The sequence below is a fragment of the Homarus americanus genome, unplaced genomic scaffold (genome assembly GCF_018991925.1).
Source record: "Homarus americanus isolate GMGI-L3 unplaced genomic scaffold, GMGI_Hamer_2.0 scaffold29478, whole genome shotgun sequence".
In the NCBI taxonomy this organism is placed as follows: domain Eukaryota; kingdom Metazoa; phylum Arthropoda; class Malacostraca; order Decapoda; family Nephropidae; genus Homarus; species Homarus americanus.
In genome coordinates, this window is record NW_024747997.1 from 1,810,545 (window position 1) to 1,838,544 (window position 28,000).

General features: G+C 44.2%; 1 protein-coding gene across 1 annotated transcript in view; it reads right to left on the reverse strand.

Moving 5' to 3' along the window:
• Positions 1-25,009, reverse strand: part of LOC121879957 (pre-mRNA-processing factor 39-like) — a 105,969-nt gene extending 80,960 nt beyond the window's left edge. Inside the window, exon 1 of the mRNA XM_042386804.1 lies at positions 24,949-25,009. The gene's annotated coding sequence lies outside the window, so the exon portion shown is untranslated. The remainder of the gene's footprint in view (positions 1-24,948) is intronic.
• Positions 25,010-28,000: the final 2,991 nt, after the last annotated feature.

Here is a 28,000-nt window from a genome sequence, read left to right on the forward strand (position 1 = left end):
TATTTCAGTAAATTAGCGGGAGAAAAAAAGGGGCGGGGCATTAGTGACCGTTACCATTTGAAAGTAATTGGCGGGAAATTTAAAAAAAAACTCAACTGACTTAACGAACTATAAATTTAATTCACTATATAATAATTTTGTTCAGTGTATTTATGAAACATTTATTTGTATTATTATTATTATTATTATTATTATTATTATTATTATTATCATTATTATTATTATTATTATTATTATTATTATTATTATTATTATCATTATTATTATTATTATTATTATTATCATTATCATTATTATTATTATTATTATTATTATTATTATTATTATTATTATTATTATCACTTTACTCGTCTTTAGAGAAATAAATAACAAACAAACAATTAAATAAACTTAAATATAACAACAAATAACAAAAACAGCAAACATGTAAACACTGACTCACAAAACAAAAGCGCATCAGAACCTAAACAAAAGTCAATAAACGATTCAAACAAAAATATAAACGACACGAAGAAACAACAAAAGAGCATAGGAATGAAAACAAAAGCTAGGGAGGCGTATGGGAAGGCCTATCACAATTGAGAGGGGCGGCGGGGGGGGGAGGGGAGGGGGAAGTGACGCCTGCCCGCCCGCCCGCCTGCCCGGCCATGTTAGTTTGTTTCTGACCACTAGTGAAAGTGTTGGGGGGGAGGTGAGAGAAGGGAGGGGTAGGGGTGAGAGGTGAGAGAAGGAGGGGGTAGGGTGAGAGGCGGGAGGAGGGGTGGGATGTAGGGTGAGGGAGAGGAGGAGGAATGAGAGAGGAAAGGTGAAGGTAGAGGAGGAGAGGGAGGGAGGGAGGGAGGGATGAGAGAGAGGGAGGAAGGAGGAGAGAGAGAGAGGGAGGAGGGAAGGAAGGGAAGGAGGAGGAGATTACAGAATGTTTCTTCACCTTTAGGCTTAAACTTATCATTATTGACCCTGTAATAATAAAAAATAAACAGGTACAGTGGGTGGAGGTACAGTGGGTACAGTGGGTGGAGGAGGTACAGTGGGTGGAGGGAGTGGGTGGGTGGGTGGAGGGAGTGGGTGGAGTGGGTGGAGGGTAGGTGGGTGGAGGGTAGTGGGTGGAGGTAGTGGGTGGAGGGTACAGTGGGTGGAGGGTACAGTGGGTGGTGGGTGGAGGGTAGTGGGTGGAGGGTACAGGGTGGAGGGTGGGTGGAGGGTACAGTGGGGTGGAGGGGTGGTGGGGTGGAGGGTGGGGTGGGGGGCAGGGTGGGGAGGGAGGGTGGACAGTGGGTGGAGGGTACAGGTGGAGGGGGTGGGGTGGAGGGTGGGAGTAGGGGTGGAGGGTACAGTGGGTGGAGGGTACAGTGGGTGGTACAGTGGGTGGAGGGTACAGGGTGGGTGGAGGGGGGTGGAGGGGTGGGTGGAGGGTACAGTGGAGGAGGTAGGGTGGGTGGAGGGTACAGTGGGTGGAGGGTGGGTGGAGGGTACAGTGGGTGGGAGGGTGGGTGGAGGGTACAGTGGGTGGAGGTACAGGGGTGGAGGGTGGGGTGGGAGGTACAGGGTGGGAGGGTACAGTGGGTGGAGGGTGGGGTGGAGGGTACAGTGGGTGGAGGTAGGTGGAGGGGTAGAGGTGGGTGGGGTGGAGGGGGGTGGAGGGGTACAGGGGTGGGTGGGAGGGTACAGTGGGTTGGAGGGAGTGGGTGGGGGTGTGGGTGGAGGGTACAGTGGGTGGTACAGTGGGTGGAGGGTACAGGGTGCAGTGGGTGGAGGGTAGTGGGGTGGAGGTAGTGGGTGGAGGGTACACAGTAACATGAGAAACGCCATCTGTTCGTACCGTTATATCTGTTGTCCTGTCACCCCCCCCCTCCCCAGACAGACAGACAGACAGACAGATAGATAGACAACCAATTAAAGTAATCAACCAATCAACAGTTACTTAAGTATCCTAATTACTTCACGAATCAAGTAAACAATTAAACAACTAAAACAAACAAGTACTCAACCCAAATAAACAAATAGGTTAAAGTAAAAAATTAACTACTTGTGAAGGTAATTAAGTAAGATATAAGTAATTAGAGTAAAGTGGGTCATATACTTTATAAAACAGGTTAATTGTTTTATAAGTACAGATTATAAGTAAATTGTATAAGTAAGTAAAGTAAGTAAGAAAGACGAGCAAGAGACAAGTAATTTAAGTACGAGTGTAATGAAGACACGACCTCCCTCCTACCCCATAGTGGTTGTGTATCTGACATAGTTAAGGCTTTATCCATCTATCTATCTATCTATATATCTATCTATCCATATATCTTTGTTTCCCAGGACACACACATACACACCCACCCATCCTTCACACCTAACTGCTAATAACTCACATGACCCCTGACTGTCCTTCCTCTCACTACAGTTATTTAACCAGTCTGGCTATTTAACTGCCAGGCTAATATTCTTGATTTAGAGAAATAAATAAAATAAAATTATTTTCTATACGCATGGTGGATTTTTTTTCTTCTAGTTGTGCGTATAATCAAGTGTTAGTTGACCTAGGATAAAAAAATGTTACTGGCGGGCGGCCCTCTGGTGACGCACTCGGCAAACACAGGCATTTGGCGCCATAAAGATTCCAATTACTCTATATCCTTCTATTATTATTTTACAGATATATTTCTTAACTCAAAATAAAAATAATCTATCAATATGAATAATTATAATTTGAAGATTAATGTTTTATCACAAACACTAAAATGATATTAACACTGGGTGATAAGCCCTGGCATAAAATGAGCACCGTACATCTGGCAACTTCCCACGGGTGTAAACAAACCCAGGCGGATTCTTTTCCCGCGTTTTTTTACTTTTTTTTTATGGTCACTTGACAGTCTAGCGCCAGATGGTAAGTTACTAGCTAGTGTGGTGTTGTGCTTCTCTACACCACACTTGTACTACTAGCACCAACACCACCTATTACAATTAACTAGCCTGTTACTGTTGCGTCACGACGTCACCAAAACTAGGTCATTGGACAGTCTCGACACCCGTTAACTCTTATTATCATCACTTTAATTTCAATGGAGATTTATTCATCACTCTTTGTCTGTTTTGTTTCTTTATTATGATAATAAATTGATGTTATTTAATTTACTGTTACATCTTCTGACTAAATATAACCAAGTAAACAAAGTTTTTTTGCTCGTAATAAGGCTAATAAAGTACTTGGGTTCATACAAAGGAGTGTTAGTTACAAGACTAGCGAGGTCATCCTAAAACTGTATCTTGCTCTTGTGAGACCACACCTGGATTACGCAGTGCAGTTCTGGTCACCGTATTGCAGAATGGATATAGAATCCTTGGAAAGAATCCAGAGGAGAATGACAAGACTAATCCCGGGCATTAGGAACCTTGAGTACAGAGACAGGTTAAGCATCTTAATTTACACTCCCTCGAGAGACGTAGAGTGAGGGGCGACCTGATAGAGGTGTATAAATGGAAGTCAGAGTTAAACAAAGGTGACATTACAAAGGTACTCAAACTATCCAACCAGGAGCGAACTCGTAACAATGGTTTTAAATTAGACAAATTTAGATATCGGCGTGAAATAGGTAAACACTGGTTTGGAAACAGAGTAGTGGATGAATGGAACAAGTTACCAAATATCATCATTAACTCGAATACGCTGTATAGCTTCAAACATAGGTTTGATGCTTATATGAGCAATAGGGGTTGGGTGTAAACGGGACTGCCCAGTATGGGTCAATAGGCCCGCTGCAGTTTCCTCCATTCTTATGTTCTTATAAGTTTATAGTTTTATCTTATCAAATAGTTTACAGGTTTATTCCATCGTTTTAACAGGTTTAGTGTTTTAACTCGTCCCTAAAACTGGTGACTTGTCTATCAATCCCCTTTAAAGAATATATCAGAGTTTTTCAGAGTTAATATTGTGGTCGAGTGGATACAAGACTAGTTTCCTGTTGTATGGGTAATTGGTTCGATCCCCGGGTACTCCCAGTCATCATCACTATATGACATGACGGCGTGTACTGTCTCATAACCTGACTTAACCTAACACTGACCTGACGTGACCTGACCTAACCTAATTCACGTATGTTATTGCGGACGGCCGGACGAACAGACAGACACACACACACACAGGCACCCCACCAAGAACAGGGTCAGTCACCAACACATTACAGTAACTCAGGGTGAACTTGGCCCGAGACTAACAGTAAGTTATCATACATCTCGACACACGACAACAAACATTATCGTCCCTCAGACCATTTTGTTATCGTTTTCCTCCAAAGATAAACAAAGTCTGTGAGTTGTTATCAGTTCCTTCTCCGTCCTCCCTACTGATAACCTTCCTTGTGGTGTGGGAAGGTTAGGTTAGGTTTCTGTGATATATTTTGGGGAGTTCAGAGGGAAGAGGTGAAGGTTCCATTGGTGTGGGGTGGTGTTGACTGGTGGTGTGGGGTGGTGTTGACTGGTGGTGTGGGGTGGTGTTGACTGGTAGTGTGGGGTATTGTTGACTAGTTGTGTGGGGTGGTGTTGACTGGTAGTGTGGGGGTGTTGACTGGTAGTGTGGGGGTGTGCTTGACACTGGTGTGGGTGTTGACTGCAGTGTGGGGGGTGTTAACTGGTAGACTGGTCCATTACACTTTATCTCTCAGAACAAATAAATACAAATGTTGGTCAGACAAACTACAAGGCTCAGTTAGCATACCTTCACACAACCCTCCTCATCATCACCCTTTCCCCCCCTTCACTGCCCCCCTCCCCCACCTTCATCACCCCTCTTCCCCTTCACTGCCCCCCTCCCTTCCTTCAACACCCCTTCACTCACCCCCCTCCCTTCCCTTCCAACACCCTCTACTCACCCCCCTCCTTCCTTCAACACCCCTTCACTACTCCCCCTCCTCCTTCACCACCCCTTGCCCACCTCTTCATCACCCTCTTCCCCCCACTGCCCCCTCCCTTCCTTCAACACCCCTTCCTTCACCCCCTCCCTCCTTCACCACCCCTTCACTGCCCCCTCCTCCTCTAACACCCCTCTTCACTACCCTCCCTCCTTCATCATCCCTTCCCCTTCACTGCCCCCTCCCTTCCTTCACTCACCCCTCCTCCTTCTCACCAATTTCACCACCCCTTCTCTTATGACTCAACACACTACTACTCACGAATTATGTAAGTGATCACAAAACACATTCCTTCTTATCTACTATCAAACACAACTTATTTTTTCCACTCTCTTATCAACAACAAATAAGTGGTAATAAGGTAAAGGATCAAAGTATCATTATTATTATTCTTGGATGATTGGCAGCACACTCATCTCACCACCTCCGCCATCTTTGTTTACACGCGTCAGCTGATTTTGCATTCGAGTGCCAACGAAAACTCTGATGGCTTAAGACAGTGTTGGTAAAATGATTCAGTAATTTTCTTAAATTAAATAGTTACCACGTTAAAAACTATTGAAAATTATACTGCTGCTATTATTATTATTACTGTCATTATTATTATTATTATTATTATCATTCTCAAAAATATCAACATAATGTTTTTAACAATATTATCGACATCGAGTCTTATCGCTAAAGCACCAACATCAATCATGGACAAGAGGAGCTTTTTCTAGTATTTATTCTCAGTAAAAAAAAAACAATAAGAACCCGCTGAGGTGTTCCTACATTATCAGCGTCACCTTGAGTGCCAGGTAGAGATAGTGCCAAGGATGACGTCATGAGGGCCACGTCTTAGATAACAGCTGACTTTGATATTAACTTTTTTAAAAAACATGAATGACTTGGTGAATTACGTCCAGGAGTCTAGCGGGCTCTAGTGCTGCTAGACCCCAGTGCTAGCTGACCCCAGTGCTACTAGACCCCAGTCCCAGCTGACCCAAGCGCTGCTAGACCCCAGTGCTAGCTGACCCCAGTGCTACTAGACCCTAGTCCCAGCTGACCCAAGTGCTGCTAGACCCCAGTCCTAGCTGATCTCAGTCGTAGCAGGCCCCAATGCTATTAGACCCCAGTTCTAGCGGGCCCCAGTGCTACTAGACCCCAGTTCTAGCGGGCCCCAGTGCTACTAGACCCCAGTTCTAGCGGGCCCCAGTGCTACTAGACCCCAGTTCTGGCAGGCCCCCAATGCTTCAACCCACAGTTCTAGCGGGCTGGTGCTGGTAGACCCAGTTCTGGCGGGCCCCAGTCCTGTAGACCCCAGTTCTAGCGGGCTGATGCTATTAGACAGTTCTGGCGGGCCCCAATTGCTATTGGAGCCCCAGTTCTGGCGGAGCTGAGTGCTATTAGACCCCAGTTCTGGCGGGCCCCAGTGCTACTAGACCCCAGTTCTATGGGCTGTGCTATTAGACCCCACAGTTCTAGCGGGCCCCAGTGCTATTAGACCCCAGTTCTGGCAGGCCCCAATGCTAATAGACCCCAGTTCTGGCGGGCCCGAACTACTAGACCCCCAGTTCTGTGGCAGACCCCAGTGCTACTAGACCCCAGTTCTAGCGGGCCCCAGTGCTACTAGACCCCAGTTCTGTGGGCCCCAGTGCTAGACCCCAGTTCTGGCAGGCCCACCTAGACCCCAGTTCTAGCCCAGGCCCCAGTGCTACTAGACCCCAGTTCTAGCGGGCCCCAGTGCTACTAGACCCCAGTTCTGCTTGGGCCCCAGTGCTTTTACTAGACCTCATACAAACACACAAACATACGCATTTAAGTGATGACGTCACACAGTTGCTGAGGAGAACTCATGTCGAAGTCAGACGTCAGCCCGAAGTGTGTGGTAATACTCTTATCTTTCTTTTCTCTCTCTTTCTTTTTTATCACCCTCCTCCTCTTCCTTTCTCCCCCACGACCTCGTTTCTTCCAATGCTCCCCCCCTTCTGCTCTCCCTCACAAGTCCTTCCTCATCTCTCCCTCCCACCCCCCTCATCTCCTCCCGTCTGCCTCATCCCTCATCTCCCCTCATCCCTTCACTCCCCCCCTCACCCCTCATCTCCTCCCTCACCCCTTCACTCCCCCCCCTCTGTCCCTTCACTCCCCCTCACCCCCTCACCCTTCCCCCGTAACGACATTTGGGCTCAAGTTTCAACTGCTGGAAGTAAACAAGACGCGTCTGGCAGCCCGGTCATCGTCCCGTCACCCAGCGTTCATAAATACCGGAATAAATAATGAAATAGAATGAAAGAAAAAAGAATGAAAACAAAATAAAATAAATAAATATAATGAAATAAATGAAAGAAAAAAGAATGAAAACAAAATAAAATAAATAAATATAATGAAAGAGAAAGAAAATGAAAAATGAAATAAAAAAATAAGAATAAATATTGAATAAAAAATAATATAGAATGAATAATAACGAAAAAAATGAAATAAAATGAAAATGAAAGAAAAAAATAATGAAATAGATTGAAAATAAAAGAATAAAAATATCTAATTCTTCACTTAACAGAGAAGAATAAACATAAATATGAATAAGATGAAATAATTAAAGGAAATAGTGAATAGACAAAACGTGTAATAATATATCTATCTATCTATCGATCTATCTATCTATATATCTATCTATCCATCTATCTACAGTCTATCACCCCTACTTAATTTGCTATTAGAGAATAAATAAGCCGGGGAAATAATTAAATATAGCGCCTTAGTAATTAGTTATGGTTAGGCTGGGAGTGACTGCACGGTAATAATGATGATGATGATGATACAAAAATGATAAATTAGAGAGAGAGAGAGAGAGAGAGAGAGAGAGATATCATGACCCTCACATACCAACAGCCCCCCACCCCATCCACCCCCGAACGACATAAGAAGCACAGTAAAGGCAGACCAAAAAATACTCATGACATCCCCCACCTACCTCTTCTCTTCCTCCCCCACCTCTTACCCCTCTCTCTTCCTCCCCACCTCATCCCTCTTCCTCCCCCCCACCCCACCCCTCCTCCCCCGCCCTACCTCTTCTCCCCACCCCCGCCTCACCCCTCCACGATACAGTTACAAGTAGACAGAAACCCACTGACAGCCCTCCTCTCCTCTCTCTCCTCTCTCTCTCTCTCCTCTCTCTCCCCTCCTCTCTCTCATCACTACCCAGGCTGTATTGTTCCCACCCACATATAAGATGACTCCACTATCCTGTAAAATGTGTAGAAATATATAATAAATAATAAAATAAATAAATATTGAAGTTATAACCGCGTAACATTATGAGATGTTCTTATTACCACCATGCTATTGTACTATTCCAGATGATACTAAATGTTACATAATACTTCCTTGAGATAAATGTACAGTATGTATCAGGTGCAGCTCAGGTTCTCAGCCATGTTAATATTGTTATTATTATCCACTCTGTGTCTGGGTTTTTCTTGCTAAATAAACTGTTTTAATATTAATACCTATGACGGCACTGACGGACACTCTCCTCCCTCCCTCCTTCATTCCCTCGACCATCCTCACCCCCCCCCCTAGGCTTGGCACTGTCAGGCACTATCGTGGGAACAGTGAGGGGACTCAGTGCCAGCGGGGGGTGTGTGAACGATAACTAGTGGGTCCCCCTCACTGTCGCTCGTCTGGTCTCTGTTGTAGTTGAACGATCCCAGTGTTTAGAGCACACTGTGATGACCTGTTGCTTGCCTGCCTCTCTCTCTCTCTCTCTCTCTCTGACCTGTTGCTGCCTGCCTCTCTCTCTCTCTCTCTCTGGCCTGTTCTTGCCTGCCCCCTCTCTCTCTCTCTCTCGACCTGTTGCTTTGCCCCCCTCTCTCTCTCTCCTCTCCTCTCTCCTGACCTGCTCCTCTCTGTGATGACTATTGGCACCCCCCCTCTCTCTCTCTCCTATAAATTAAAACCAGTGAATAAGTGAATGAAAATTATGACACCAAATAACAATAATAATAACAACAATACGCAAACACCAAACAAACAACAAACCTATAACAACAACAGGGAGTAACAGCATAAGTTACGATAATAAATAAGAATATAAAGAAATACAAACATAATATTATCAAGACTCATGTCCATGTGGCCGACATATGTTGCTCAGTGTTAAACCTATCCCACTCCCTCTCTTCTCCTCTTACTCCTCCTCTTACTCTTTTTCTGCTCCTCCCTCTCTTTCCCTCTTATTTTTTCTCTCCTCCTTTCCCTTCTCATATTATCTCTCTTTCTACTACCTCCCTCCTTCCTCTCTTTCTAACTCTCTCTCTTTTCTCTCCTCTCCTGTTCCCCCTCTCCTCCCTCTCATCCCCCTGCTCCTCCCCCCACCCTCTCTCCCTCTCACTGGCGCCAACATAATCATCTTCACTTTCATCCCTCTCATTATGGTCTTACTATTATCATCATCATCATCATTATCATCATCATCATCCCGCCACAGACAATAGTGCGCTTCAGCATCACGTGTAAGTGAAGATACAGGCAGAATAGAAGGAGGGAGAGAGGAAGAAGCGAGGATGAGAGGGAGACAGAAGGAGGGACAGAGGTGAAGCGAGGATGAGAGGGAGACAGAAGGAGGGAGAGAGGTGAAGCGAGGATGAGAGGGAGACAGAAGGAGAGAGATTGAGCTTGAGGATGAGAGGAGACAGGAGAGGTGAAGCAGACTGAGAGGGCGGAGGAGGAGAGATTGAAGCGAGGATGAGAGAGCAGAAGGAGTGAGAGAAGCGAGGATGAAGAGGGGGGGGCAGGGAGGGAGAGAGGAAGGAGGTATGGGGATGAGAGGGAGACAGAAGGAGGAGGAGAAGTGGGACCAGGGGAGACCAGAAGGGAGGGAGAGAGGAAGTGAGGACAGAGGAGAAGAAGGAGGTAGAGAGGTGAAGCGAGGATGACAGGGAGACAGAAGGAGGGAGAGAGGTGAAGCGAGGATGAGAGGGAGACAGAAGGAGGGAGAGAGGAAGAAGTGAGGATGAGAGGGAGACAGAAGGAGGGAGAGAGGTGAAGCGAGGATGAGAGGGAGAGAGAAGGAGGGAGAGAGGAAGAAGCAAGGAGACTTTATAACTAGCACAGTTGACTGAGACACCGTAATGATAAACACGTTGTCCCGCCACAGTCGCTTGAGGGACAGATTATCGTCTTCTACTGTAGAGGCAACATCTTAGATCCTCGTCAGACAACATTTCTCCTGTCGGACATTATATTTGCTATCGTTAGTGTGAACTGTTGAATCCTCTAACAACACTAAACGACTTATAATAGTTGTAGTATATTTTATTGTTATCATTATCATCACTATAACAACCATCAACGCTAACACCATTACCACCACTACCCCCATCACTATCACCCTCACTGTACCTTTCTAAACCCTGCAACACGCACATGTGCACCTGGGCGGACCAGAGCGTCACCGTGTGCACCCACTGTGTACGTACGTGAGACCAGGTACAGGTGGGGCCGTGTAATTAACGAGAGAGAGAGAGAGAGAGAGAGATACAGACACTCTTGTTTATCATTGATACATTAAAACATTCACTGGTCTCCACGCATCATAAACCAACCTTATTAAATCAACTTTCTAAATGTTAAACTCTAATTAATAAAGTTAATTTACTGCCGCTCCTAAACTAACAAACATTCATATCATTTTAAAAACTAACAGTAAATTTATGTTGGTTTTTATAGCTGTAAAAATATTAGGTCACTCGTTTGATTGAAATAGTAATAATAAATAATAATAATAATAATAATAATAATAATAATAATAATAATAATAAATAATAAATAATAATAATAATAATAATAATAACAATAATAATAAAACAATAACAATAATAATGAAAGATAATAATACGCGCCAAAATAAACTCCAAAAATTAATTTGGCGGGAAACTTGCGATGATGGGTTAACCCCAGGAGCAGGTGTGGAAAAATGAGTAGAGAATTAATGTGTGTGTAATGACAGCGTATTGTTTTTTTATGCGTTTGTGTAATGTGTGTATGTTGTGTGTGTGTATGTGTGTGTGTGTGTATGTTGTGTGTGTGTGTGTGTATGTGTGTGTGTGTGTATGTGTGTATGTTGTGTGTGTGTGTGTGTGTCTACCCATGATGAATAAACTTTCTAAGTCTTCGTCTTGCTCTGCACTGCTGCACCCATGAGAAAAAAAGAGAAAGAGTGAGAAGTAGAGGAGTTACAACGAGAGAGAGAGAGAGAGAGAGAGAGAGAGAGAGAGAGAGACCCCCCTAGTGTTCGTGTACTTGCAGATCTTCCCAGAGGTGATGGCTGTCATTATTATTATTATTATTATTATTATTATTATTATTATTACTACAACCATACAAGAATAAGCTGTTGTAGCTACACATATAATACACCTTCATGTAGGCAAGACGAACAATATTATTTAGTAAACATTTTAATTTCTGTTTTATTAATTAATACTGAAAAGATTATACAGGACATACACACATATCGATAATCAATATGTTCAGCCAATCAGCGGCAGGAAACGTCTGCTGGTGTTACGTCATCGACTAGGAATTACCCGGGAAAGTAGATTTTTGGCGCGAAATTCCTCCCATCAGCTGTTTTATTTAAAGCCTCTAAAAATACGTCACACAGTAGTTCCCATCACCGCCGCCAGATGGTCTTCGTCTAAGTGAATTTCCCTCAATATATTTTTGTTTTCCTTTCAAATCTAATCTTTACACGAGACAAATAAATTAAAATAAATAAAATAATATTGTATAGATCTCTATCCCATAAAATTTAAATAATAAAAAAAAAGTAAAAATTCAACCAAAACACTCACGTCACTAAAAATATTCACCAATCAGGAAACAAAACGTCATAAACAATTTCCACCAATCAAACACCCACGTAACCAAAAATATTCACCAATCAGAAAACAAAACGTCATAAACAATTTCCACCAATGAGGGAACGCCACGTCACACCAAACAACACCATCTGTCAAGCGTGGAAATATATCTTGAGATCTTTCCTTCTCCCCCCCTCCCTCTCCCTTACCTCCCCTCCTCATCTTCTTTGGGTAGAGATAAAAAGGAATTAATGATATATTCAGTAAATACAGAGAGACTGACCACCGTCTTACTAGATAGATAGATAGATAGACAGACGTAGACAGATAGACAGACGTAGACAGACAGACAGACAGACAGACAGATCATAAATTTATTAAATAAATCGTCATACAAGTTTATATTGAGTCATCATGTACAGGTATACAAACAATACACATAGACACTACAGGTATACAGGTGTTGCAGATACATGTTACAGGTGTTGCGTGTTCCTGGCTGACTGCGGTGAGAGGTAACCGGAGGCCACTTGTTCCGTGCTCAGTGGCTTTTAGGCTATAATAAGTATTGAGTTAGTCTGAACGAGAGGGAGGGTGAGGGGGAGGGAGGGGAAGGAAGGAGGGAAGGAAAGGTAAGGAGGGTAAGGAGGAGGATGGTTGACAGAGGAAGGAAGGAGGAAGTGCTTCTCAGCAGAAGGGAAACTTTGTTTGTTTGTGGCAGGAGGGAGGGTAGGGGTCTATATAATTAATGTTGCCAGGGAGGGAGAGGAAGGAGGGTTGATTTAGCGTCATCAGGTGAGGGAGGGGGTGTGGAGGGAAAGTCCAGGTGTTTGATGTGAGGAAAGAAGGAGGAGAGGGTTAAGTGTTAATAACTGAGGGAGAGAGCTACTTATGTGTTGGATATTTAATAATGAGGTAATAAAATGGTGGCCTAAGGTATGAAAAGCTATAAGGGGCTGGAGGCCGCGTTAAAAAAAGTAGTGGTAGTGGTAGTAGCAGTAGTAGTAGTAGTAGTTGTAGTAGTAGTAGAAGTAGTAGGTAATTAAATGGCAGCGAAGGTATGGCTATTGGGGGAGGCTGGAGGCCATTAAATAAAAAAAGTATTAATAGCAACACAGACACACAGGTAACTAACTACCACAGCTCACGGTTGGGTGGTTTAAAGAGTATTTACTATGACGTAACACCTGTTCATCACCACACACTCTCTCTCTTAACCAGACTACAGATCAATTAATAGTGCGGTGGCAGAGTGGATACAACATTCGCCTTCTGTCCTAAGGGGTCAATGGTTCGATCCCAGGGGCACTGCTGTTGAGGACATGGTTGAGTACAGTGTTGGGCCTGACAGCTTCCTTCCCTCCCTCTTTCTTTCTTCCCTCCCTCTTTCTTCCTTCCCTCCCTCTTTCTTCCTTCCCTCTCTTTCTTCCTTCCCTCCCTCTTTCTTCCTTCCCTCCCTCTTTCTTCCTTCCCTCCCTCTTTCTTCCTTCCCTCCCTCTTTCTTCCTTCCCTCCCTCTTTCTTTCTTCCCTCCCTCTTTCTTCCTTCCCTCCCTCTTTCTTCCTTCCCTCTCTTTCTTCCTTCCCTCCCTCTTTCTTCCTTCCCTCCCTCTTTCTTCCTTCCCTCCCTCTTTCTTCCTTCCCTCCCTCTTTCTTCCTTCCCTCCCTCTTTCTTCCTTTATCTCTTATTCTGTCTCCCTTTCTGTATTTTTTCTCATTCTTTGTACAGTGTGTGTGCGTGTGTGTGAGTGTGTGTGTGTGTGTGTGTGTGTGTGTGTGTGTGTGTTCTCATTTAGTGTATATTTTAACAGACACAAGAGAGAGAGAAAATCATCAAAAAGTAATGAGAGAGAGAGAGAGAGAGAGAGAGAGAGAGAGAGAGTTTACACATTGCGTCAACACTCGTTTCGTAAAGTCAACAAGACGAACAAGCAGACACAAAGATTATTCCCCGTAGTGGGTTGAGGGAGGGGGGGAGGGGGGGGGACAGGTAGACCCCCCTCGTTACCTAGCGACAGGTGCTTTTAAGTGAAAGTAAACTCCTCTCTTACGATGGTGGTGAGTAGTAGTAGTTATGAATGGTGGTGGATAATACCTATAACCCCTCACACTACAACTACCAAAACAACAACCATTCTAACGTTACAACTACCACCACTACCACAACTACCACCACTACCACAACTACCACCACCACCACAACAACTACTACCACTACCACAACTACCACCACTACCACAACAACCACCACTACCACAACTACCACCACTACCACAACTACCACCACCACCACAACAACTACTACCACTACCACAACTACCACCACTACCACAACAACCACCACTACCACAACAACCACCACTACCACCATCCTCTCGACTTTCTATCCAGGATAAGTTTATATCTCATCATTGAAATCCTACGTTCATACGTACACTGAAATACAACCACGTGTACACTGAAATGCGTCCATGTGTACTAAAAATACGGCTGTGTACACTGAAATACGACCTAGTGTACACAAATACATTACCCTTGACATAACGGGGAGGTAACAGCTTCAACACGGGGTATGAGAGAGAGAGAGACTACCAACTCACAATAGCAAATTTGCAAACAGACAGACAGTGAGACGGACAGATCACCAAACACGTAGACAGTACAACATCAGGTACTAAGTCAAATTAACATAATATAACTTAACAAAATCTCTCATAACAAGAATAACGTTAAGTCTTAATTTGTGTTTGTTAGTATTTCCCACAGTTTAACGATCACAAGAAGACGGAGAGCGAGCGTGAACGAATAAAAAGAAACTAACATTATTGACACTTTCATTTGGCCATATTAGGTTTAGCGGGTGCATACTTACTGGGAAAAAACCCCACAATTATCTTTTTGCTAGTTTATGTTACTAGATTGGTTAATAGATAAATAATAAAGGAATGAGTTAAGGAAGGAAAAAAAAAATATAGCACCGTTCGTAATAAGGAAATCCAGGCCAAATCCGGATCTATTTTTGGGGTGTTTTTATATAAATAGTGATATTTGGCAACTGTACAGCGACCCAGGCAGGATTTCACTTTCGTCTCCTTAACAGATATCGCCACTAAAACTAACTATTTCCCTCTTAAAACCCACATAAACCCTCAGATATATTAAACCAATAAACCAAATGAATTTATCTTAATATCTAATCGACAATAATATCACAACAAGTCGTCATCTTAGTCCCATCCCGCCAAAAACAATAATAAAAGCAAGTCGTGTTCCAAAGATTTGTAAACAGTACCACTTTCTCCATTGTCGAGAGGGAGTCCCTTCACCAACTCGGGGTAGACAGATAGACAGGGTGAAAACTAGTAAGGACCAAGAGAAAGAGAGACAGAGATAAGGAGACGGATGTTGTGTGTGTGAGAGAGAGTGAGAGACAGAGAGAGAGAGAGAGATATGATGATAATTGAACAAATACCTGCCAGCCACCATACACTCTTATACCTGTCACCATACACTCTTACACCTGTCACCATACACTCTTACACCTGTCGCCATACACTCTTACACCTGTCACCATACACTCTTATACCTGTCACCATACACTCTTATACCTGTCACCATACACTCTTATACCTGTCACCATACACTCTTACACCTGTCACCATACACTCTTACACCTGTCACCATACACTCTTATACCTGTCACCATACACTCTTACACCTGTCACCATACACTCTTACACCTGTCGCCATACACTCTTACACCTGTCACCATACACTCTTATACCTGTCACCATACACTCTTATACCTGTCACCATACACTCTTATACCTGTCACCATACACTCTTACACCTGTCACCATACACTCTTACACCTGTCACCATACACTCTTATACCTGTCACCATATTACACCTGTACCTTTATTCTGTGAGCATTTCGTCCGTTAGTATTTCGTTCGTTAGTATTAGGTCCGTGGGGAGAAGGGTGTCAGACGTCCTTGGTAACAGTTAACTCAACGCCCAACTTTCATTTCCTTGTCATTTGTGTAAGAGACAGGCCGTGTACGTGATGTGTGTACGTGATGGTGTGTATACGTGTATGTATGTGTGTGTGTATGTGTGTGTGTGTGTACGTAATGGTGTGTGTGTGTGTGTGTGTGTGTTGGGATGTGTAAATGATAGTAACATTATGTACGTGGTGGTGGTTGTGTGTACGTGGTGGTGGCTGTGTGTACGTGGTGGTGGCTGTGTGTACGTGATGGTGGCTGTGTGTACGTAACGGTCGCTTTGTGTACGTAATGGTGTAATGATCAGCATTCCCGCCTCGTAAACATGTCGTCCTGGGTTCGGTCCCCGGGCAGGGTGAAACTATGGGCAAGTTTCTTTACGCCATTTGCCTCTGTCTACCCAGCAGTAATTGGGAACCTGGATGTTAATCAATTTATGTTCCGGGGTAATGGTTAGCCAGTGCAGTTGGCGAGTTGTCCGGTCTATATGCGTTATTCCGTGACAGACAGGCACACAGTCAGACACAGTTCTACGGACAGATGTTTGCTCTATAGAAAGTACTGGTTCACAGCTGGAGAAAGAACTGGTTCATTAATACAAAAGGATAAGATCCACAAAAAAGTGTTATTGTTGGAGGAAAAGTGAAAGTTACTGTTGGAGGAAAAGTGAAAGTTATTGTTGGAGGAAAAGTGAAAGTTATTATTGGAGGAAAAGTGAAAGTGACTGTTGGAGGAAAAGTGAAAGTTACTGTTGGAGAAAAAGTGAGTTATTGTTGGAGGAAAAGTGAAAGTTACTGTTGGAGGAAAGGTGAAAGTTAATGTTAGAGGAAAATTGAAAGTTAGAGGAAAAGTGAAAGTTATTGTTGGAGGAAAAGTGAAAGCTAATGTTGGAGGAAAAGTGAAAGTTACTGTTGGAGGAAAAGTGAGTTATTGTTGGAGGAAAAGTGAAAGTTGCTGTTGGAGGAAGTGAAAGTTAATGTTGGAGGAAAAGTGAAAGTTACTGGTGGAGGAAAAGTGAGTTATTGTTGGAGGAAAAGTGAAAGTTACTGTTGCAGGAAAAGTGAAAGTTATTGTTGGAGGAAAAATGAAAGTTGCTGTTGGAGGAAAAGTGAAAGTTACTGTTGGATGAAAAGTGAAAATTACTGTTTGGGTCCGTAAGTTACTGTTGAAGTGAAAGTAATTAGTGAAGAAAGTGAAAGTTTACGGCTGGAGGAAGTGAGGGACAGCCCATGAGTGAAAGTTGTTTGAATAAAAGTGGTAGGAAGCTGATGACGGAGAAAGCTAACACTGTCATGGAATATAGTGAAAGTGATCCAGCAGTGTGAGGTATTGTTGGACGATCTAGATAAGGAGAGCTGGTGAAAGTATCTGGGGTAGGGAAAGTGACATGGGGACTGGTGAAAGGTAGGGAAAGTGACATGGGGGCTGGTGAAAGGTAGGGAAAGTGACATGGGGGATGGTGAAAGTAAGGCAGGAAAAGTGACATGGGGGATGGTGAAAGTAAGGCAGGAAAAGTGACATGGGGGCTGGTGAAAGTAAGGTAGGGAAAGTAACATGGGGGTACTGTTAGAGAAAGTGAAGTTAATTGAGAGAAAGTAGAAATAGGAAAGGTGTTATTTCATTGGGCTGGTGGATACTTTCCCCAACTGTAGAAAGAAATTGACAAAAGGAAAATGAAAAGAGAGTTCCTGGATGGGAAGAGTAGGAAAGAACCTTGGGAGGGAGGGAGAGTGACTGTCTATATGTCGTGTCTGGTGACCTAAAGAAAACCCTCCCGACGTGGCAACTGTGTGAAAGAGGGTCACCAAGCGGAGGTCTGGCAACACTGATTGACTCCTCTGCCATAAACAATAATATACCCTAAGATGGCCACATGTTGGAGGACTACCACGAACACGACTGGTTAAAAGATGGGCCTAATATATTTTATCTCGGGTAATTTTTCCAGAATATGAAGATAATTTTTAGATACATAAAATAAGTAAATAAATAAATAAATAAATAAATCCATCTTTCCCGCCAAAATACATGACAACAAAGCCACTTTTCCAGCGTAAAATACTGTAGCACTGAAAGAAAACTCTCTCTCTCTCTCTCTCTCTCTAGGAAGCTGTAACGGGAGCCCACCTCTTCCTGGGTCAGTGATCGCCGCCAAGGTTGACCCAAGATGAGTGACGTCACACACGCTAAGCCACGCCCCCAACCAGAGAGAAAAGTCAAGCTCGCGGGAGTCCCACTGAAGGGCCATTCCAGCCCTCCGGTTAAACGACCACCTCGCTTATACGGACCCCTCCTCCTCCACACACCATCCACACCACGATAGATAATAGATGACGTAATAGATGTAAAGGTTAATTATCGGGGTTGTTAATTAGTGTTGAAGGGGTAATGAGGTGAAGGTGATTAAGCGGATCGTTCAACACGGAACAACTTGAGGAACGTTGTTACATCACAGCGGAAGATGTGCAGTGTTGCCAGGAAGTAAACGGTGTACTGGTGACTCACGGGGTGTACTGGTGACTCACGGGGTGTACTGGTAACTCATGGGGTGTACTGGTGACTCATGGGGTGTACTGGTAACTCACGGGGTGTACTGGTGACTCACACGGTGTACTGGTGACTCACGGGGTGTACTGGTAACTCACGGGGTGTACTGGTAACTCACGGGGTGTGGTGACTCACAGGGGTGGCACTGGTGACTCATGGGGTGTACTGGTAACTCATGGGGTGTACTGGTGACTCATAGAATTTGGCACTGGCTAACTCTGAGGGGTGTGCACTGTGGTGACTCACAGGGGGGTGTACTGTGAGTGACTCATAGAATTGTACTGGTAACTCACAGGGGTGTACTGGTGACTCACACGGTGTACTAGTGACTCACAGGGTGTCTAGTGACTCCTGAGGGTGTACTGTTAACTCACAGGGTGTACTGGTGACTCTGGGGTGTACTGGTAATTCACAGGGGTGTACTGGTCAAAGAGACGGATCCAGGAGTAGCTAGGTATCAGACCCCCCCAAATATTCCTGGATCACCCTGCTGGTATGAGTCACAGGTAACACATCACTACTACTGATAATAATAATAATAATAATAATAATAATAATAATAATAACAATAATAATAACAATAATAATAATAATAATAATAATAATAATAATAATAATAACAATAATAATAATAATAATAATAATAATAATAATAATAATAATAACAATAATAATAATAATAATAATAATAATAATCAAATCAAAACAACAATAAGAGCCACAACAACAATTAACAAATACACAGAATACATAAACAAATACATTATACATAGACAAATACATATAATTATACATACATTAAGTACATATAAAACACATAAAATTACATATAAAAAAAGATTATCGTAGCACATCACCTTTCTGGCACTCTAAACACACACACACACACACACACACACACACACACACACACACACACCTGGATCACTCCTCGGTAATTACTAATCTCAGAGAATCAGTTACAGGTGTGTGTTGACTTTACTAATGAAGGAGACTGTGAGCTGATCTTCCTCTCTCTCTTCTCCTCCCCCTTTACTCTCTCTTCCTTTCTCTCTTCTTCTCCCCCTTTACTCTCTCTTCCTTTCTCTCTTCTCCTCCCCCCTCACTCTCTCTCTCACCTGATAAACTCTCTACCTTTCTCTCAACTTTCACTCTCACTTTCACCCGGTCTTTCCCGTTTAAAGACTCAAACAGCTTCCACCAAACAAACTTTCCCTTCCTTAATCCTCCACTTGTTTTGTTTATGCTTTATTTACTTGTTTCTTTATGCCTTATTTACTTGTTTATTTTACTTGTGTTATTTACGTTGTTTACAGAGTATTTATTGACCGATTAACACTAAATGCTCGAGACAACAACAACAATAACGACATCAATAACATCAATCACCTCATTACGTCACTACACAAACTACCATCACTTAACATAAATTACCAAATAATAATAACATCGACGCTAAACATCACTTCGCCAAAATAAGACCAAACGTCAAATTAACAATCCGTCAAAATTAGTCGATATACGCAAAATTAAACGATCGCCAAATATTAATCCGCCGCCAATTATACCCGCCAAAATTAATCCATCGCCAATTATACCCGCCAAAATTAATCCATCGCCAATTATACCCGCCAAAATTAATCCATCGCCAATTATACCCGCCAAAATTAATCCATCGCCAATAATACCCGCCAAAATTAATCCATCGCCAAATATAGTCACCGCAAAATTTACCGTTTAATATATCACTTCATTTAACACCTGTAATTAGCGTCATTACTCACCTGTCATACGCAACACCTGCCGGATGTTAACGGTACGAGGCAGGTGAGGTTTATCGCTAAATTATATCCTGTTTAATAAAGTGGTTAAGAAAATCGCTAAATTAAGAGTCGCTAATTATAACTGAGGTGGTGTTGTGATTGTTGTTGTTGTTGTTGTTTTAATGATTGTTGTTGTTGTTGTTTTAATGATTGTTGTTGTTTTGATGATTGTTGTTGTTGTTGTTTTAATGATTGTTGTTGTTTTGATGATTGTTGTTGTTTTGATGATTGTTGTTGTGATTGTTGTTGTTGTTGTTGTTTTAATGATTGTTGTTGTTGTTGTTTTAATGATTGTTGTTGTTTTGATGATTGTTGTTGTTGTTGTTTTAATGATTGTTGTTGTTGTTGTTTTGATGAGTTATTATCATCTTATTCATATCATTATTTCAATTACTAATATGTCATTAATATTAGAGAGAGAGAGAGAGAGAGCTACTATCTCTCATATTTCTCCATCTCCCAAAACAATTCCCCAAGCAAACAATAACTTACCAAGACTTTCAAACAATTTCCCAAGACAGTGAGATTAATTTACTGGACCCAATTCAACTTTTCCCCTGAGGACACATTACCTATCCATCTATCTATCTATCCATCTATCTATCAGGACACACACACACACACACACACACAAACACACACACACGTAAGAGTCATTGCGTCACCACCACCACTGACTAGGTGCGCTCTGCATATGCCAGACACAACCACATCTGCGTTAACGGGGGGGAGGGAGGGTGAGGGATAAAGGGTGAAAGGGAGGGAGGGAGGAAGGAGGAAGAATAATGGGTGAATCTCCAGAAGTGTACAATCAGAAAGTGAGCAGTAATACGGAGGCAAAATATCGACACACCTACACCAGATCGTTCATGGGTCATGGTAGGGGTCGTTGTGGGTCTCGTAGTGGAGTCGTTCATGGGTCGTAGTGAGTCGTTTATGGGTCGTAGTGGAGTCGTTCATGGGTCGTAGTGAGTCGTTCATGGGTCGTAGTGAGTCGTTCATGGGTCGTAGTGAGTCGTTCATGGGTCGTAGTGAGTCGTTCATGGGTCGTAGTGAGTCGTTCATGGGTCGTAGTGAGTCGTTCATGGGTCGTAGTGAGTCGTTCATGGGTCGTAGTGAGTTGTTCATGAGTCGCCAGGTCGTCCACGTTACGGCTCACACAATAAATGCCTCAACTGACCTGACTGGTGGATGAAGTCTGTACTAACTGAGCAGGTTATAGTTGACCTACGAGAGAGAGAGAGAAAGAGAGAGAGAGAGAGAGAGAGAGAGAGAGAGAGAGAGAGAATTTAACGCACCTCAAAGAATGAATCAACACCTTTTATTTGCGACTGCTGCGAGACAGGTGTTGGTTTCTCTTCTCTTCTCCCACCCCCCCTCTCATTTTAGGACAAGTTCTCTCCCGGCGTTCTTCAGCCCTCCCAGGTTCCCTTCGTTCTATCCCAGCGTTCCCCAGTCTCAATCTCGGCGTTCCCTTCAGTTCTCTATCCCCGCGTTCCTTTCAGTTCCCCCATCCCGGCGTTCTTCAGTTCTCTCTCCCGGCGTTCTCTCTCCCAAACGCCACTAAACACAAGAGACTGTACAGAGACGGGCCATTATCACCCCTACATCACTGCGCCATTAAGATCATTCCCGCGTAAAATGTGCCGCGCCAATAATACCTTCTTTCCCTCTATTGAGTATAAAGCACAGAGGTGACAATGACCTGAGTTAGGAATAAGACTTTCGCCTCTATGTACACATCTGGCTGTGATAATATAGTGTTATGTGCCTTTAAACCTTAGATCACAACACCATAAGGTCTACTATCTCTCTCACGTGATGGTGTATAGAGCCATAAAGGTGAAAATATCAGTGAAAAAGACTATGATAATCGACTATGCCTGCAGGCTAGGAGAGAAGGGAGAGGGGGCAGGGGAGGGGGAAGGAGGGGAGGGGGAAGGAGGGGAGGGGGAAGGAGGGGAGAGGGAAGGAGGGGAGGGGAGGTACAGTAATTTACAGTGAAAGTTGGTGGAGTTCGGTGGTAGCAGTGTCTCGCAGCTTTCACATTCAGTTGACGGCGGTGTGGCGGCCGAGGCTTATGTCACCTAATATTTAAAAACCTTCCCCTCCCCCTCTCTCCCCCTCCCTCAACCCCCTTCCCTCCCCCCTCTATGACGTAATGCTCTACAGGTGAAGCAGGGATAGCGTGAGTGAAGGGTTAAATAATAGTGGGGAGAGAATTATTTACTGGATAACGTCTCTGGTGCTAGGAGCTTGGGGAGGGCTAGAGGGGGGGTAAGGAAGGGAGGGTAAGGAAGGGAGGAGAGATAAGACTAGAGGGAGGGTAAGGGAGGGTAAGGAAGGGAGGAGAGACAAGACTAGAGGGAGGGTAAGGGAGGAGAGACAAGACTAGAGGGAGAGTAAGGGAGGAGAGACAAGACTAGAGGGAGGGTAAGGGAGGGAGGAGGTAGTGGAGGTTGTATTCCAAACTCTTTATTATTCTTATTTATCTTGATTTAGGAAACGTTAAGTTAAGTCCTTCTAATACTGAAGCCTGTGTTGTCTTACTAGTCTCCTTCTCCTGTTTCTTCTTCTCCTCCTCCTCCTCCATCTCCTTCCTTTTCCTCTTCTTCTCCTCCTCCTCTGGTCCTCATAACACACACACACACACACACACACACACACACACACACACACACACCAACATGAAAGTGAAACTCAGGCAGGAGAAAGCGCCTGGGGCTTTCCACACCCTCTCCCACACCCCTGGCACACCCTCTCCCACACCCCCCCCTGGTACACCCTCTCCTACACCCCCTGGTACACCTCTCTCCCCATACACCTCCTACTACACCTCACCCACACCCCTGGTACACCCTCTCCTACCCCCCTGGCACACCCTCACCCACACCCCCTGGCACCCCTCCCCACAACCCCTGGTACACCCTCTCTCCCACAACCCCCTGGCACACCCTCTCCCACACCCCTGCACACCCTCCCACACCTCCCCACACACCCTCACCCCACACCCCCTGCACACCCTTCCCCACACTCCCACCACACCCCTCACCCACACCCCGGCACACCCTCACCCACACCCCTGGCACACCCTCTCCCACACCCCCGGTACACCCTCTCCCCACACCCCCGGTGCACACCTCTCCTACACCCTCCTACTACACCCTTACCTACACCCCCTGGTACACCTCTCTCCTACACCTCCCACCACACCCCTCACCCCACCCCTGCACACCTCACCCACACCCCCCTGGCACACCCTCCCCACACCCCTGGCACACCCTCTCCCCACACCCCCCTGGCACACCCCCCTACACCCTCCTACCACACCCCTCACTCCACACCCTGCACACCTCCTACACCCCCGGTACACCTCACCCCACACCCCCGGTACACCCTCACCTACACCCCCCGGTACACCCTCTCCTACACCCCCTTCGCTACACCCAATTAAAAAAAATAGAGAAACGAATGGAAGGAAACTAGTTTGTCATGGGCGTGTGTACGTGAGTGTAGCGGGCGTGCGTGTGGGCGCCTCTCTCTCTCTCTCTAATCACCATGACCTCATCTGTAAGTTAAGAATAAAGTTGCTAATACACCATTTCTCATCACCGCCACCTACTACCACCTGAGATCCCTCGTCTACAACCACCTCCCTAATCACAACCCCTCGTACATAACTTGTCATGTTCACTCCTTAACTGTACTTAAAAGCCTTGTTAGATCAGCTTCCTCCCCGTCCCCGCACCGGCCGTGTCATTGTATATATATAAGTAACACTGATGTGGTCACCGTTTATGGCTGCTGTGTTTATAATATAACCGGTGATTATTACACACACACACACACACACACACACACACACACACACACACACACACACACGAGATATATTATTCTACATGGGGGAAGAGAAAGACAGATGGAGAATGAAGATAAGGGAGAGAGGAAGAGGAAGGAAGAGGAGGAGGAGGAAGGAGGGAGGAGGATGACGGATGTGACACCCTAAATAATAAGGGCATTACCCTCCTCTCCCTCTCTCCCTCCCTCCTCCTCCCTCAGCCCCTCCCTCCCTGCACACACGCACGCACACACTTATGTACCCACACCAATACACATACTGTATACAGACATGTACACTGACACATACATACATAAACACGCATACATATAAATACATACATACATACATACATACATACATACATACATACAAAAACAAGACTTGCCATACTCACAACAACAACAACAACAACAACAACAACAACAACAACAACAACAACAATAGTAATAATAATAATAATAATAATAATAATAATAATAATAATAATAATAATAATAATAATAATAATAACAAAAACAACATTTTAACCCTAAACAAATAAACAATTAATAAAACTTACCTTTGTTACGTCTTCCTGTAAACAATTAAACAAAACAATACTAATGTCTTCCCTCACTCTAGACACAGACATACAGACAAAAGACACTCCTCCTTAGACATATATATAGACATACAGACACTCCCCTCGACACAAGACATGTAGACACACCCCTAGACATGTAGACACACCCCTAGACACAAGACATGTGGGACACACCCCTAGGGACACACAAGACATGTAGACACACCCTAGACACACAAGACATGTAGACACACCCCAGACATGTAGACATACCCTAGCAAAGACATGTAGATGGCCAACTTAGACATGTAGACACACCCTAGACACAAGACACATGTAGACACACCCCTAGACATGTAGACACACCCCAAGACATGTAGACACACCCCTAGACACACACAGACATACAGACATCTAGACACTCACCCTTGCTGATGGTGAAGATGGCTGGCCAGACAGGTAAGTATTGGCTGATTTCGATAATTTGGGTCACCTGGAAAAATTTTTATATTGATTAAATTAACAACAACAACAACAACAACAATAACAACAATTATAACAACAACAACAATAACAACAACAACTACAACTATTTCATGTGACTGTAGGTGTTACTCAGCAGTGTATAGTAAATGGTAAGGGAGATTTCTACGTTAGGGAGGAAGGGAGGGAGAGAAAGGGAGAGGAACGACAAGAGAGGTGGAAGGGAAAGAGTGGAAAGTTAAGGAGGAGAGAGAGAGGAAGGGGGAGGAGAGGGACAAGGGGAGGGAGGAGGGGGAGATAGAGGGAATGGGAGTAGAGAAGAGAAGTGTAGGGGAGAGGGAGAAGGAGAAGGTGAGAGAGAGAGGGAAGAGAAGATAATATTTCTTAAAGGCCCTGAGGAGAGAGGGAGAGAAGGAGAAAGCATGTAGGTCAAAGGGGAGGAGGAGAGGAAGGAGTGTTATGAGATCTTCTGGGCACTTATGGATCTACCCACACCCCACACACACACACACACACACACACCCACACACACACACACACACACACCTACACACACACACACCCACACACCCAACCAACACACACACATTCCACACACTCAACTAAAACACACATATCCCACACTCAACTAACACACACACACACACACCCACACACTCAACTAACACACACTAATAATCACACACTACTAACACACACACACCTACACACTCAACTAACACACACACACACACACACCTACACACACACACGGGAACTGTTTGGTCTGGCAGGTCTCGCACGTAAACAAATAAAGACAACATTATCAGTCACGGCTCCAACTTGCTACAACAATCACCACTTTAATGGCCACTTATTTCTCACCTAACCTAACCTAATCTAACCTAACCTAACCTAATCTAACCTAACCTGACCTATCCTGACCTAACCTAACCTAACCTATCCTGACCTGACCTAACCTAACCTAACCTGACCTATTGTTACTCTGACTAAATAAACTGTTTCAATACCAATCGTTTTTCTTAACTATTCAGCAAAAAATCGACCCAATACTTTATTATTGAGAGGTTATTACGATTGACGGCCACACACTCGTCCACTACTCTGTTTCCAAGCCAATGTTTACCTATTTCGCGCCTAAATCTAAATTTGTCTAATTTAAAACCATTGTTACGAGTTCGCTCCTGGTTGGATAGTTTGAGTACCTTTGTAATGTCCCCTTTGTTCAGCCCCTCATAACACCATCTGTGAGGGAATTACTACACCACGTCAGGTCCCTCATAACACCATCTGTGAGAGAATTACTACACCACGTCAGGTCCCTCATAACACCATCTGTGAGAGAATTACTACACCACGTCAGGTTCCTCATAACACCATCTGTGAGAGAATTACTACACCACGTCAGGTCCCTCATAACACCATCTGTGAGGGAATTACTACACCACGCCAGGTCCCTCATAACACCATCTGTGAGAGAATTACTACACCACGTCAGGTCCCTCATAACACCATCTGTGAGAGAATTACTACACCACGTCAGGCCCCTCATAACACCATCTGTGAGAGAACTACTACACTCCACGTCAGGTCCCTTTCATAACACCATCTAGAGAGAATTCATTACACCAATGTCAGGTCCTCATAACACCATCTGTGAGGGAACATTAGACCACGTCATGGTCCTCTATAACACCATCTGTGAGAGAATTCATTACACCACGTCAGGCCCTCATAAGTACCATCTGTTAGAGAATTACTACACCCACGTCAGGACCTCATAACACCATCTGTGAGAGAATTACTACACCACGTCAATAGCCCTCATAACACCATCTGCTAGAGAATTACTACACCACGTCAGGTCCCCATAACACCATCTGTATACTACACCACGTCAGGTCCTCTATAACACCATCTGTGAGAGCATTACTTAAATTCAATGTCAGGTCCTCATAACAACGATTCAGAGAACTACTACACTACGTGTCTGCTGTTCAACACTTCAGCGTACGTGATCTACGTGACCTCCACTGTAAACATTAATCTGTATGTTCACTGTTTGTTCCTTTACCTTTCTCTAATGAAAGCTTTTGTTAAACCACCAATGTATGTAATAAGTCATTTATGTCCAATATATATTTTCAGCCTTCGGGGTGCAGAACTTTTTTTCAAAAACCGTTGATTATTATTATTATTATCATCATCATCATCATCATCATCATCACTTTCAATACTACCATATACATACATATATTACATACATATATTTCATTACAGTATAAAACACACACACATACATCATGATCACTACGGCCTCATCTGCAAATTTGGTGAGAAGCGTCTGCACCATCCTCGACACCGGCTCCTACTACCACCTGAGATCCCTCGTCCGAGAATTGCTGTTCGACACCACAACCGCATCCAGCCCACACGAGCACGAACTGATCGCTATAACAACAGGCCGGTCCCAACCATTGTAAAAATTATCACACACACACCACAGGATCACTTAAGGCCACATATGAAGTCAGGTATGCATCCTTGGGAGGTCATGTGTAAGTGGTCAAGTCAAGTCGTAGTGAGGGGGTTCCTTAAGTGCCTCATCCTTCACTCTAGTAAACATCCGGAAGAGTGCAAGTGTGTACAGTGTAGAGGGTGAGTGTAGGGGACGAGCTGAGGGTGTAGGGGACGAGCTGAGGGTGTAGAGGGTGGGTGTAGCGGGTGGGTGTAGATGCCTCAAAGGTGGGTGTAGTGGAGTAGTTGTAGGAGGTGAGTGTATTGGGGTAAGTAAATGGCACACACACACACACAGGTCGAGTCTCAGCGTAATTTCCCTGCCATTTCTACACCTCGTCTGTTATTCCTCGCCCGTGGAGGTAAACAAACAGACGGGGGCCACCACACAACAGGTGACCTCTACCCTATGACCGCTGACCTTCACAACGATGGTCTATGTTGGTCTGCCAAAACAAGATCTCAGTATTGGTGGGTT